This window comes from Cavia porcellus, unplaced genomic scaffold (assembly GCF_034190915.1).
Source record: "Cavia porcellus strain 051 isolate PalLab524CR breed Dunkin Hartley unplaced genomic scaffold, mCavPor4.1 scaffold_10, whole genome shotgun sequence".
Lineage (NCBI taxonomy): Eukaryota > Metazoa > Chordata > Mammalia > Rodentia > Caviidae > Cavia > Cavia porcellus.
In genome coordinates, this window is record NW_026947493.1 from 69321428 (window position 1) to 69333855 (window position 12428).

Genomic DNA, 12428 nt, shown 5'->3' on the forward strand with positions numbered 1-12428 from the left:
ACATGGATATAACACATCTTACTTCTTTTTTCATCCTCTTGGCCTCCTCACTGACCTCATCAATGGATTCACTTATTGATGGATTCATAACGTGATGGCATTATCGGGAGCTGATGGAAGCCTAGAAGGTAAGACATGATTGAAGGAAGCAGGTAACTGAAAGCCTGCCCTTGGGACTATCTCTTTTCCCTGGCCCCTGCTGTCCTCTGTCTTCGCTTCTCAACAAATTCAAGGTGAGCAGCTTTTCTGCTCTATATCTTTCCACCATGATGTTCTGCCATAACAAAAGCCCAGAAGCAGTGGAGCTAGCAGAATATGGACTGAAACTAAGAGCCAAAATAAATCTTTGAGGCCTTTTGTCACAGAGGCAGAAAGCTGATCAATATGACTATTAACATTGTTCTAGTTCTTACTTTTTTGTGTATTTGTGGTTCTGGGGATTAAACTGAAGATCTACACATAGAAGTGTGTGCCCAGATCAGAGTGTGTGTGTGTATGTGTGCACATGCGCATGTGTGTGTGTGCACGCACATGTGCATGTGTGCAATTTATTTGTTTTGATTTACTTCCTTGAAACAGGATCTCACTAAGTCACTAAATTACTCAGACTAGGCTCAAACTTTCAGGCCTTCTACCTTTTCCCCATAGAAAGCTTAGATTACAGATACACACCGCCTTGGCCAGCTTAGTTATTACTATTTTATTTGTAGTATTATCAGATTTTCAAGTCTCTGATCCCCTATAATGGCATAACTATCTGAAATTTCAAAATGTGTTTTCTGCACCTAGCTCCTACTCAGCACATAAACACATGTATCTTCTCCCAATTATTTTCTCCTTCAAGTCTCCTTCAAGCAAATCATTCCTCTAATTTGATGCACAAAATATCATTTAAGAAAAATCTTGGAAATCATCTTGAGTACCACTCCCAGTTGTATCACTGTCTTTCTGTGGCATTTTGCTTAACTAATGACTCTAATCTGCCACCAGCAAATTTCACGATCCCTGGCAGTAGAGCAGGAATCCAATGGTACTTACAGGACTGAAGAACTATTAAGTGAGTTGGGTCTTTGAAAGGGATGGGGTATAAAACTCAGTATCATTCTTATTCTGTTCCTTAAGGGCAGACATGAGAAGGGGCACTAAGTATTCTTTGACTGTCTGTCTACAATCAGGATTAGAGCCCTAGAGTCATTTCTAAAATATACTATAGATTGTCTTATTTTGCATACCTTGACAGAGAGACTTCTATAAAACAACAGGAATTTTGGACCTATTCCCTCATGTATTCATTTGTATGACAAATCTTTTTCTCTCACTGTCAGTATTTTTCTCCCTGTGATTTCATTTTAGGAATGCAACATTTTCCATCATTCCAAATAGATACATACTGATAAATCCATAGATTGATGTTGTATTTTCACTTAAAAAACATTACCACTTTATAATAAAATAAATCCATTTTCACCCTTAATAGAAATGTTTAGCCTAATTAAAGAAGGTTTGAGTTACTATGTATTTGGTGACACAAGATATGAAGTATATATACTTCTAACAGCAATGAATTAATATAACCATATTCGAGGTAGTTCAAAGCCAGGCGAGGTGCCACCCATCTGTAATCCCAGTACTTAGGGGCTGAGGCAGAGGGATCACCAGGAGTTCAAAGCTAGCCTGGGCTACCTAGTGAGTTCAGGTCCAGCCTGCTCTACATAGCTAGACTCTCAAAAACAAAAAGACAATTCAAAAGGAAAAGCAAAAAAGAGCTCCTCGGGGTTTCTTACTAGAGCTGAATTGTACTCCAAATAATGGGCCAAGTTTTCATTTTAAAACTCTGGCTCTTCTGCATGCCCTTCTGGTAGACTCCAGCTACCGCCTCTGTCAATAACTTAACATTTCCAAGCTCTAGACAGAGCCTCTTTCTCAAGCCACTTGTTCTTGGATATCTGACTGCATGTCTTGAGTTTCACTGCTAATCAGCCCCTCTTGCCTCCATCTTTTCATGACACTTTGTATAAATAATCACTATGGCCTTTCTCATAGTACAACTTCAGGAGAAGCCTATGCATTTATCACATTTTTTTAGAATGCAGAGATCTTTCAAATAATTGATACTAATTTCTAGTTTTGTGATATGAAAAATGCTTGGCAAACACATGTTGGAATAATATCTGATGTAGTACCTACTTTTATGACTCGAGTTAATAAGAACATAGTGCTGACAGAGTAGGGACAACCTGAATGACAGGGTAAGGGTCGAGAAGAAGGACAGATAAGTGGAACAGGTCAGGTAAGGAACAGAACAGCCATCTTCCCCAGGTCTCCAACCCACCTTTACCACACACCTAACATTAGTAGCTGAAGTCCTGCGAAGTTTCCACTGCCTTCACCATTTTTATGATAGCTCCATTCATGGTGGATTTTTCCAGAATGGGAGAATTTCTTATCTAAAGTCTCAGAGAAGTGGGGCATGGTGGTGCATTTGGAAGGCCGACGCAGGAGGATTATGAGTTTGAAGACATCCTGGGCTCCATAAAGAGTTCAAAGCCAGCCTGAACTACATAGCAACATCCTGTTCCAAAACAAAACAATCAAACAAACAAAAAGTCTCAAAGAATTGTGACATTTCCTCCTTTTTAAATGAGTCAAATGTCAAGCAACCACATAGTGGCTCAGATTTATAAAACTGTACCAAGATGGTCCCTTGGAGTCTCGCTGAAGTCTAAAGCATCCTAATCAGCTGAGGAAGCCACGGTTGTCACCTCCTAAAGCTGTAAAATTAAATAATCCTACAGATTGACAGTGTTTTTATAGAGCTGCCCAGGAAGAGGGTTCTCCCTGATTGAAAAAAGAACTGTTCTAATTCAACAAAATGTTGCACATCTAGAACATACAGGTTTAGGAACACAGGCTTTTGAAAGATGCTGCAAAGAAAGTGACCACACAATTCACTTTCCAAACCATGAAATGAGATACTAATAATAATCACAGTGTAACAACAGCATAAATTAGGACTGTCCCAGTCTTGTCATGGGAACTCCCTTGCTGGTGAGTAAACCCAGAAAGGTTTTCACTAAATCAGATACTATAACCCTGAGGTAGTGCTAAATGAAGCCACTTCAGATGACTGTCGTAACTAGTTTCACTGGAACATTTGGGGGCAGAGGCATGATGAATTTTGATCAGTCTATGTAAATCTTCTTCATCCAATTATTCACTCAATCTTTCAGCAAACTTTTATTGAACACCAAGTATCATTTGGGAACTAATTAGAGCTCTGGGCAAGGCAATTACAAAAGTGAATGGCATGTACCTTTTCTCAGAGTTGGTATACCAATAGGTGAAGCACAGCAAACCAAATAATTACACTGCGGTATGCGTAAATGACAAAAGTATGCATTTCCCAAGGAGGCATACACGACTAGTTAAAATTCCTGAGGCTGCTGGCATCTCTCATCACACTATGCCATCTCTTTTGTGATGTGAAGTCCAGGTAAATTGTCATCCTCCCTCGCCTTGTTTTTCTTACTGAGATCTATTTGTATCTTAGTTCAGAGCATGTACTTAAGATTTATAAAATTACATGTATTTAAGTATCTTCCATAATTCAGGTTGTTAACTAAAAAAGAACATTCCTCTTCCCGCCCTTCCTTGCAGCTTCAAATTACATAGTCTCTGATTCTCCTTTGCCTGTTATTCCGCATGAGTAAAGGTTTGCTTCACAGGAGTGCTTATTAAGAAAAGTATGGCCATCCCAGCCAAATTGCAAAACACACCACACAGGTCTGAGTGGGAAGTCTGATGAGTGAGTACTCTGAAGTCCCTTGCACTATAGTGCTGCCCAAGGCCCCAGCTGCAAAGCTGTCCTTTGAAAAGTTTTCTTTTGAAGAACTTAGAACTCCATTATGAAGACTAAATCAGTTCTCTTTCAAGAGTTCCTGCCTGTTCTTCCATTTAACCTGCTGGTTTCAGGTGTAATTAGCACCTCCAGTTTTTTATCTTTATCCAGTCATTTAAGGACTGAGAGACATACTGCGTACATTGGCCCGTTTATCTGGCTTGATTTGCCCCCAAGCAAGCGTGCTGTCCAAATGGGTATGTTTATGGGAAAAAGGTGGAGAGTGAAATTTGTGTATTTCTATAGCTGATGTATTATTTTCTTCATACTACATGTGGCAAAATACAATTTGGTGGGCATCTGAGACCATCTGCCTAGCAACTTCTTCTATGTTTTCCTGAGATCAAGTCCCTTGCTTTCTTCTCCCAGTCTCTCTGGGGGCTTTGGAAAACACAGTCTTACTTGTGCAAGCCATCTCAGTGGATGAGTCCAGAGTGGACATCTGTTTAAGTTGAACAATTACACTAATTGTAATTAGTGTTCTCTGCCCAACCATTAGCCTCATCAAGACAAATGGTTTAGGATATACACTGACCAGTCTTCAGGCAACCAAAGTCCTTCAGATTATCTTTAACATGTTAAGAAAGTTATCCTTATCTAGCAAAAGAAGTCATATCCTATAAAAAGTTCTGCTCATTTATATTTAGACATTTGAGAATGCAATACTTTTCTGTCCTTCTTACTGGATAAAAAAGATGCAAAAGATGATTGCAAGAGATCATTCTATTGTTATTTTAACATGCATTTACTGAATATTAATGTGGTTGAGTTTTGTTCCCCATTTTTATTGGCCACTGATTATATCGCTTTATAAATTCCTTACTTTTGTACATTTTATATTGGTCTGTTGGCCTTTTTTCCTTTGATTTGTAGATCTTAATGGTTTTTAAATATTAATCTTTTATCAGCCTTATATGTTAATGTTTTATAATTACAACACAGATATTTTCATAAATAAAATTCAGTGATATATTGCTTATAAGAGACATACATAAACCAACCATCAGAAAAAGTTTAAAACTAGGAAGATGGCAAATGTCTTCAGATATACTTACTGAAAAAAATTAATCATCAAGATACAAGTGTAAATCTCATTAACTGTTATCAATCAAAAAATATGTTGAGTATAGATTCTCTACATAGTAAAGTTAAAATTAATGTAAGAAATAACATTTAATATTATGTATCTGTGCTGTTTGGAAATTTAAAAACACTCTTCTAAGTAATTGTTATACAAGAAAAGAAATCAAAATGGAAACTACAGACTAATCAAAAATATATAATGCAGGCAATAAGACATTAAAATCTTTGGTCTACACAATAAAAATACCATCAACATACCTCATAGATCTAAAATGCATCTGGAGTGAGAAGAGACCTAGAATAGCAAAGACAGTCCTAAGCAACAAAGGCAAGGCAGGAGGCATCACAATCCCTGACCTGAAGTTATACTACAACCGTAGTAAAATCAACATGGTACCAGAATCAAAACAGAGCTGAAGATCAATGGAATGGATTAGAAGATACAACCACAACTACAAACACACTCAACCACCTTATCTTTGATAAAGGGGCCAAACATGTTCACTGGAAGAACGACAGTCTCTTTAATAAATGGTGTTGGAAAAACTGGCTCTCCATATGCCAAAAAAACTAAAACTAAACCCATGTCTAGCACCATGTACTAAATTAAAATATACATGGATCAAAGATCTGAATATTAAAGCAGAAACACTAAATCTGTTGGAAGACAAATTGGGTAAAAACCTTGAAGACATAGGCGTAGGTAGAGAATTCATGAACAGGACTCAAACCGCATGGGAAATACTTCCCAGAATCAATAACTGGGATCACGTCTTATTAAAAAGTTTCTGCATGTCAAAAGAAATCTCCAGCATAGTGAAAAGAAAACCCACAAACTGGGAAAAAATCTTAGTGAACTGTCCCTCAGACAAAGGACTTCTGTCTAAAACATATAAAGAATTAAAAAAAAATCAGACTCCCAAAATTCAAATACCCAACCCAAAAATGGGTATCTGAGATGAATACACAATTCTCAGATGAAGAAATATAAATGGCAAATAAATACATGAAAAATGTTCATCATTACTGATTAGAGAAATGCAAATTAAAACCATACTGAGATTCCATCTCACTCCTGAAAGAATGGCCAGGATCAAGAAAACCATCAACAACAAATGCTGGAGAGGCTGTGGGGAAAAAGGAACTCTCCTGCACTGTTGGTGGGAGTGTAGACTGGTGCAACCATTGTGGAGGTCAGTCTGGAGATTTCTCAAAAAGCTGGGATTGGAAGTCCCATTTGTTCCAGCTATTCCACTTCTAGGCATATTCACAGAAGAACTGAAAACATCATACCACAATGATATATATATGTGCACCCATGTTTATAGCAGCACAATTTGTAATTGCCAGATCTTGGAAACAACCTAAGTGTCCATCAACTGAGGAATGGATAAAAAAGCTGTGGCATTTTTATACAATGGAGTACTACTCAGCTATAAAGAATGATCACATTGAGATATTTATAAATAAATGGACGCAGCTTGAGACCATACTCAGAAGTGAAATAAATCAAACTCACATGTATGAATACCGAAGTTTCCCTATTATAAGAAATAATTCAAATATATAAAAGTATGTGGTAATCATGATTCCCCATTATGTGGCTTTGAAGCCTTATAAAGTTTTCACTCATTAATTGGAATGACTTTATTCTGGGCTGTTTGATATTATTGCCTGTGATGATATGAACAGCTATTTTGAAGAAAACAAGACATCATATTAGCTAGTGCTGATTTAATATCATCTCATTTTGAAGTCCCATCAAGCTTTTGTTCTTCTGTCTCCATTGGTTTTATCATGTTGTATCTTACTGGATTTTATTATATGTGATAATATAAACAAAAAATTTTATAGGCAAAGAGGTAATATAGAAACCATTTTTCAATTTCCGTTAGCTGGTTCTAAATACCCTGTAATACTTTCATCCTCTTGAATGGTTTCACACTGCCTTGATATGTTTGATGCCATAGTATATGATGTTATACTCAAATATTTCAAGGAAGGAGACACTATGGTAACTACTATTAAGTCGGGTTATCTTGTGGTGAAGCACTAGGTTGCTGAAATTGTTATGCTTTGACCTGTATTGTTATCTTGTTATGTCCTCTTTATCTCAATCTCCTCCTTCTTAAAAAAAATTATTTATTTTTTTTTAATTAAGGGAAAAAATAAAAAAATTAGCAGGATATATTATAGTAACTGTTTTGATTTCCTATTAACTTGATTTGAAGCCCTGTATTGCTCCCACCATCTTGTTTTGACTGATTTTACTCTGTTGTGTTCTGTTTGATAGTATCAAGTTTGAGGGTATAGGCAACTACTTTGAAGCAATAAGATTCACTATGATGCCCATTCTGGTTTGACTATTATCTTCTTTTGAAGTCCTGTAATGTCTCCAATGTTTCGGTTTTGTTGGTCTTGCACTGTACTGTTTTATTCAATTTTACTATACCTAATGATATAGGCAACTCTTTTTAAGGTAGCAAGAGGCATTATGGTAACCATTGTTGATTACCTTGTATTCTGTTTTTACATCATGCACTTTGTCCATCCTTTGTTTTGACTGACTGCTATGTTTTGTCATATTTGGTTTTATTCTGTTCCCCCCAAAAAAGTAATAAAAACTATGGGAGTAATTAAACCCAAAATGTATAAATGTTGCTGTAAAAAAGAGAAGAAAAAAAAGTGCTCTAAAGGATACAACTGCAAGTGTGTTTACTGTGTTAAGATAGATGATCATGTTACTAAGTTTTTGTTGGATCATTGAACACAACTGTTTGCAGTCTCAGTTTGAATGTCCACTTTGTATGCTTTAATCCTGTAATTTGAACAACTATTCGTAAGATGACAATATGTAATCTATTAACTAGTGATTTCTTACTGTTTTTTTTTAAATTCTGTATTACTTGTACCCTTATACTGTTTTGGGTTTTTTTTTTCTCCCTTAAATAAAATAAAAAAATCTTTGGGCTACAACATAAATGCTTTTTATATATAAATATGATCATTAAAAATAAGACAAAATATAAAAAAAACCTAAGCATTCAAAGTGTTGACAGTGCTTTTTACAAGTTTGCCCAAATATGGATGAATTAAGCTCATGTAAAAGATTAATAAAGAGAAAGAAAAAATAAATAAAATTAAAACCAAAGTTTTCCTTAAATAGGCAAAGTAATAGAACTTTTGTGAGCAAAAATAGATAAGACTCAAACATTATTAGAAATTAAAAGACATTATACACCTCTAATTGTGAAATATAAATTAAAAGGATTTTCTAGAGAGATATAAATTACCAAAATTAAATCAAGAAGACATGAGTAAATCAATCTCCACAGACAGAAAATGTATTTACAGAGCATAAGCTTTTACCAAACCCAAACAATCTGTACACACAAATTTTACAAAATACCTAACAAAAAGACTATAATATAAATGGTTTTCCAGGGGCACAGGAAAACAGGCAGAAAGCTCCTCTTCAATTTATCTGAAGAGACAAGTGTCATCTTACTTTAAAAAAAAAAAAGATACTGAACTAAAACACAAAATAGAACTATCAGTGATCCTCCCTAGTGAACAAAAATACAAAGATCTTGTATGAAACTGTACCAACTCAAAGTCAGCAGAGTTTAAAAATACTCTCATCAAGACCAATACCTTGGTTGATATCTGCCCCCCAAGCCTCAAGCACTCATAGGTGGGGCTTTGGGGGGCAACTGGAGCATGGGGGTGTGATGGTCACTGGTGGATTTGCCCACTGGTGAGTTTATACCTAAATGTAGTGTTAGGAGGCAAAGCCTGGCTGGAAGAGCTGGATGCCTGCAGGTGGCTTGGAGGGTTGTATCTCCCTCCCCAGATCCTCCACGTTCTCTCTGCTTCCTTTCTGCCATGCTATGAGCAGCTCCACTGCGCCATCCCCCTGTGCCAACCCCTAAATTCATAAAAATTCCTATGAAAATTGTAACAATATTTTTATGGAATTTGGCAAGCTTCTTGCATACTTCACTTGGAAAAGAAAATATGCAAAAGGAGGAAACAAATTTTGAAAAAGAAAGACACTGACAAAGGAAATGCCTTATCAGCTAATTAAGGAGCTACTTAAAAATATGACGTTTTGCCAAAGACAGATGACTAGATCACTGAAATAGACTGGAGTCCAGATATACTTACAAGTACATGAGAATTTGGTGTATGATATAAATGACTTTTAAAATCATTAGAAATGTAAGAATAGTTCAAAAAGCTGTGTTATGAAAACTGGCCATTCAGGTAGGAAAAATCACCACCCCACAATGCATATAATAACAAATTTTGGTGAGATTAAATATCTGTGTTGTTCAATATGAATCCACTACCCACATATGTCTATTCAAATTAAAATTTAAGTAATTACACTGACAGTTCAGCTTTTCTGCTACATTTGAAGTGTTCAATAGGCGCACGTGGCCAGTATGACCAGTGGAAACACAAAGTCAGAGTATTTTCATGACTGTAGAAAGCTCTACTGACATAGATATTTTAAATACAATACAGTTGTCAGAAAAATATATAGAAAAACATCTTTATTATCTGGCAATAGTGCAGCCTTCTCTAAAATACAACAAACCCCAGAAATTACAAGAACAACTGCCATGTGAATATTCAAAAAAATCTACATTTATGCTTCAATAAAGACACCATAAAAGTTAGGAGTAAATACAGACAGAATGAAGCCATTTACAACCTGGACAGCGGAAAGAGACGTGAAATACAGACAAAATCCCAACAGGAATATAGGTAACAGATAACAGGCAATGTATTTAGAAAATACAAAGATGAAAAAGATACTCTGCAATATGACTGGCTAAAAGAAAAACAGAATCAAAACCATGAAATGGCAAACTCAGCTCATCTTGGGCTACCAGGAGCCAAGTAAAGTATCTAAGAAGTCCTGCAAATTAATTCCAATTGGCTTAACCCTCCATGTCTCAAATTTATCAAATTTTGATAATCCTCAAAAATATTATTATAATTTATCAAGTACCAATTATTCATCAAATTCTCCTTTATTTCAACAGCTTAAGAAAACACAGATGTAATATAAAAAGGATGGCCAAGCAGAGATGATAATTGTTCTCTTTTAATAAAAGAAAAAGAATTCTTTCTATGTAAATGCTACTACCAACATGCTTTTGAATGAGTGAGGCTCGTAACTAGGTTAAACAACATGTTAACTGTGTTCGGGTACTTACTAGACCTTTTCCTTCACAGTTAACTCATTAACTCCTGAAAAGTTATTGTAAATTCTGATTGGGACTCAAAAAGGTTTCTATGTACCTCACAGCCAATGTCTTCTTGTTAAGAGCAGCGGTTATCTTTCTCTATTTGGTCTGAGCTGGGCAGGGGGCTGTTGTTACTCACCACATACCAGGAGGATAAGTGAAAATCTTGGGCAGAGAAGCTGGGAGCCTGCTGCAGACAGCTTGTAATCCAAAAGATCTTCAGCGGAATTGTATTTATCTCTGTGGGAACATGTTTTCACCTCTGAGAATCACCAGGTACGAGGATCTACTTTCGGACAATCCAAAGTTTTATCTTCTATTTTCTACTAAAAAAAAATTAAAATGGGAAATGCCTTTATGATATTTATTCTAATAGTTAATAATTGATGCCTTCAGCAAACTAAAAATATATTATTACTCATTTGAAGATTGCATTGTGGAAAAACAAAGGAACATTCTGGTACGTCAATAATGTGCTTATTTAATGTTTCTTAGGTTCATAACCAAAAAATGTCAGGTGGTTAATTTTATTCCCCATCTCCCTAGAATCCTTGCACACTAATCTTTTAAAAATGATCACTTCATTTACTGGAAATCACTGAGTGTACATTTCAAATAGACAGCATTGTTAATTACATATCATGTGAATGTTGCCTTATTTTTCAAAAGTGATTACTTTATTATCAGTTCAATCTTTTACAATTAGCCTAAAATCCCTCCCTAATAACCTGTTTTTGAGCAACGGGGGATCCTTTTGAAGTACCCAACTCTGCCAGGTAAGCTGTAGTAGATTTTTAAATTACAGTGTATTTACTATGCATCAAACTCTTTCCACAAACACTATGTGTCGGATACAAGGTGCTGTAAAACAAGCATTCTCCACCGCTGATGCTAAAGCCACTGTCCTAATCTGCCATTCAGGTTAAAATCTGATAATAATGGTTACTTTACTGCAAGAAAAATCCTACAGGCAAACATGTCATGAGCGGGCCAGTTTGACTGAGAACAGACCCACGACACTGGTCATAAAGGGTAAACACTTGAGACATTTAACCCAGCCCAGCGGTACTAAATGGAAGGGGATGGTCATCTGGATTATGAATCACCTAATTGACATGTCAGAAAATACGTTTTTTATTGACAGAAGGTGATTGTAGGGGAGAGTCATTTTTCATGTAAATAGGCAGATACCTTCTCTCCTTTTTGTATCCATACTTCTGTGTGTGGCAGGAGGGGGTGCGAGAAGAAGCAATCTTCTACTCAATTTAGAATCACATGAGTTGATTTCTTGCTTTGCTTTTTTGACTTTAACAGTTCTCCAGGAATCTGCAGTTGTTCGCAGTTTCTATGCACACCTCAACTGTTTGTGCGAGATCTTTAACACACGCTGTCCAGCCATCAGGAGTTGAATGAAGAAGAATTAGCACCTTGTCTGTCTGCTCAGTTGGACACCGTCTGCTGGTTAGTGCCACTGTGGCACTGTGAACATACAAACACACGTCATCACTACCACAAACACACTCAGACACACGTACCACACAAATGTGCACACTCTACATGCCACCCGCACACACACCCCTGTCTGCTGTAATGAGATAGAGTTAACTATCAAATGGCCTAACCTGTAAAATGCATGAGGCTAGAAGCCTACTGCTAGGTATCTTTGCAGCTCTTAACTGTGCTCTGTCCCACCTACATTTAAAGTACCTGCTGATACACAGCAGATATTCTATTAATACTTCTTGATTTTCCTTCAATGATTAAACTTTTTTATTTGCTTAATTTGTTGATGCATTGACACCAGAAAACATTGTCAGGTGACCTCCTGGCAGAATACATTTTAACCAAAAAAGAAAAATTACTTAAATTAATTCCAGTCTACATAACAGGCATTAAGTATTCGTAGAAGTAAATATAACTGAATTCTCTGATGTGATCAGGTTTTCAGATCAGTTCCCTGATCTCTAAAAAGGAATGTCTCATTTCCTACTGTACATTGATGTATTTTGTACTTTAAATTCCTTTTTTAGGAAGCTAACAACTTAACTTACTTCTTTATTGGTGAGATTCCCCACTAAATAAGCTCTTTAATATATTCTATTTTACCTTGCAGAAATAACAGCTTTTGGCATTCTTATGGGTGGATAAGTCAAAATTAAAAGCGGAAACTGAAGACATGACTTAGGCTG

At 36.2% G+C, this 12428-nt stretch overlaps 1 long non-coding RNA gene across 2 annotated transcripts in view; it reads right to left on the reverse strand.

The window, feature by feature from the left end:
• The window catches only part of LOC134477923 (uncharacterized), a 203204-nt gene that overhangs the window by 123220 nt on the left and 67556 nt on the right, over positions 1-12428 (reverse strand). For both annotated transcript variants that reach the window (XR_010050238.1, XR_010050237.1), the window contains 3 exons: positions 12346-12425; positions 11431-11718; positions 10379-10565 (listed from right to left, as the gene is read on the reverse strand). This is a non-coding gene — a long non-coding RNA (uncharacterized LOC134477923). The remainder of the gene's footprint in view (positions 1-10378; positions 10566-11430; positions 11719-12345; positions 12426-12428) is intronic.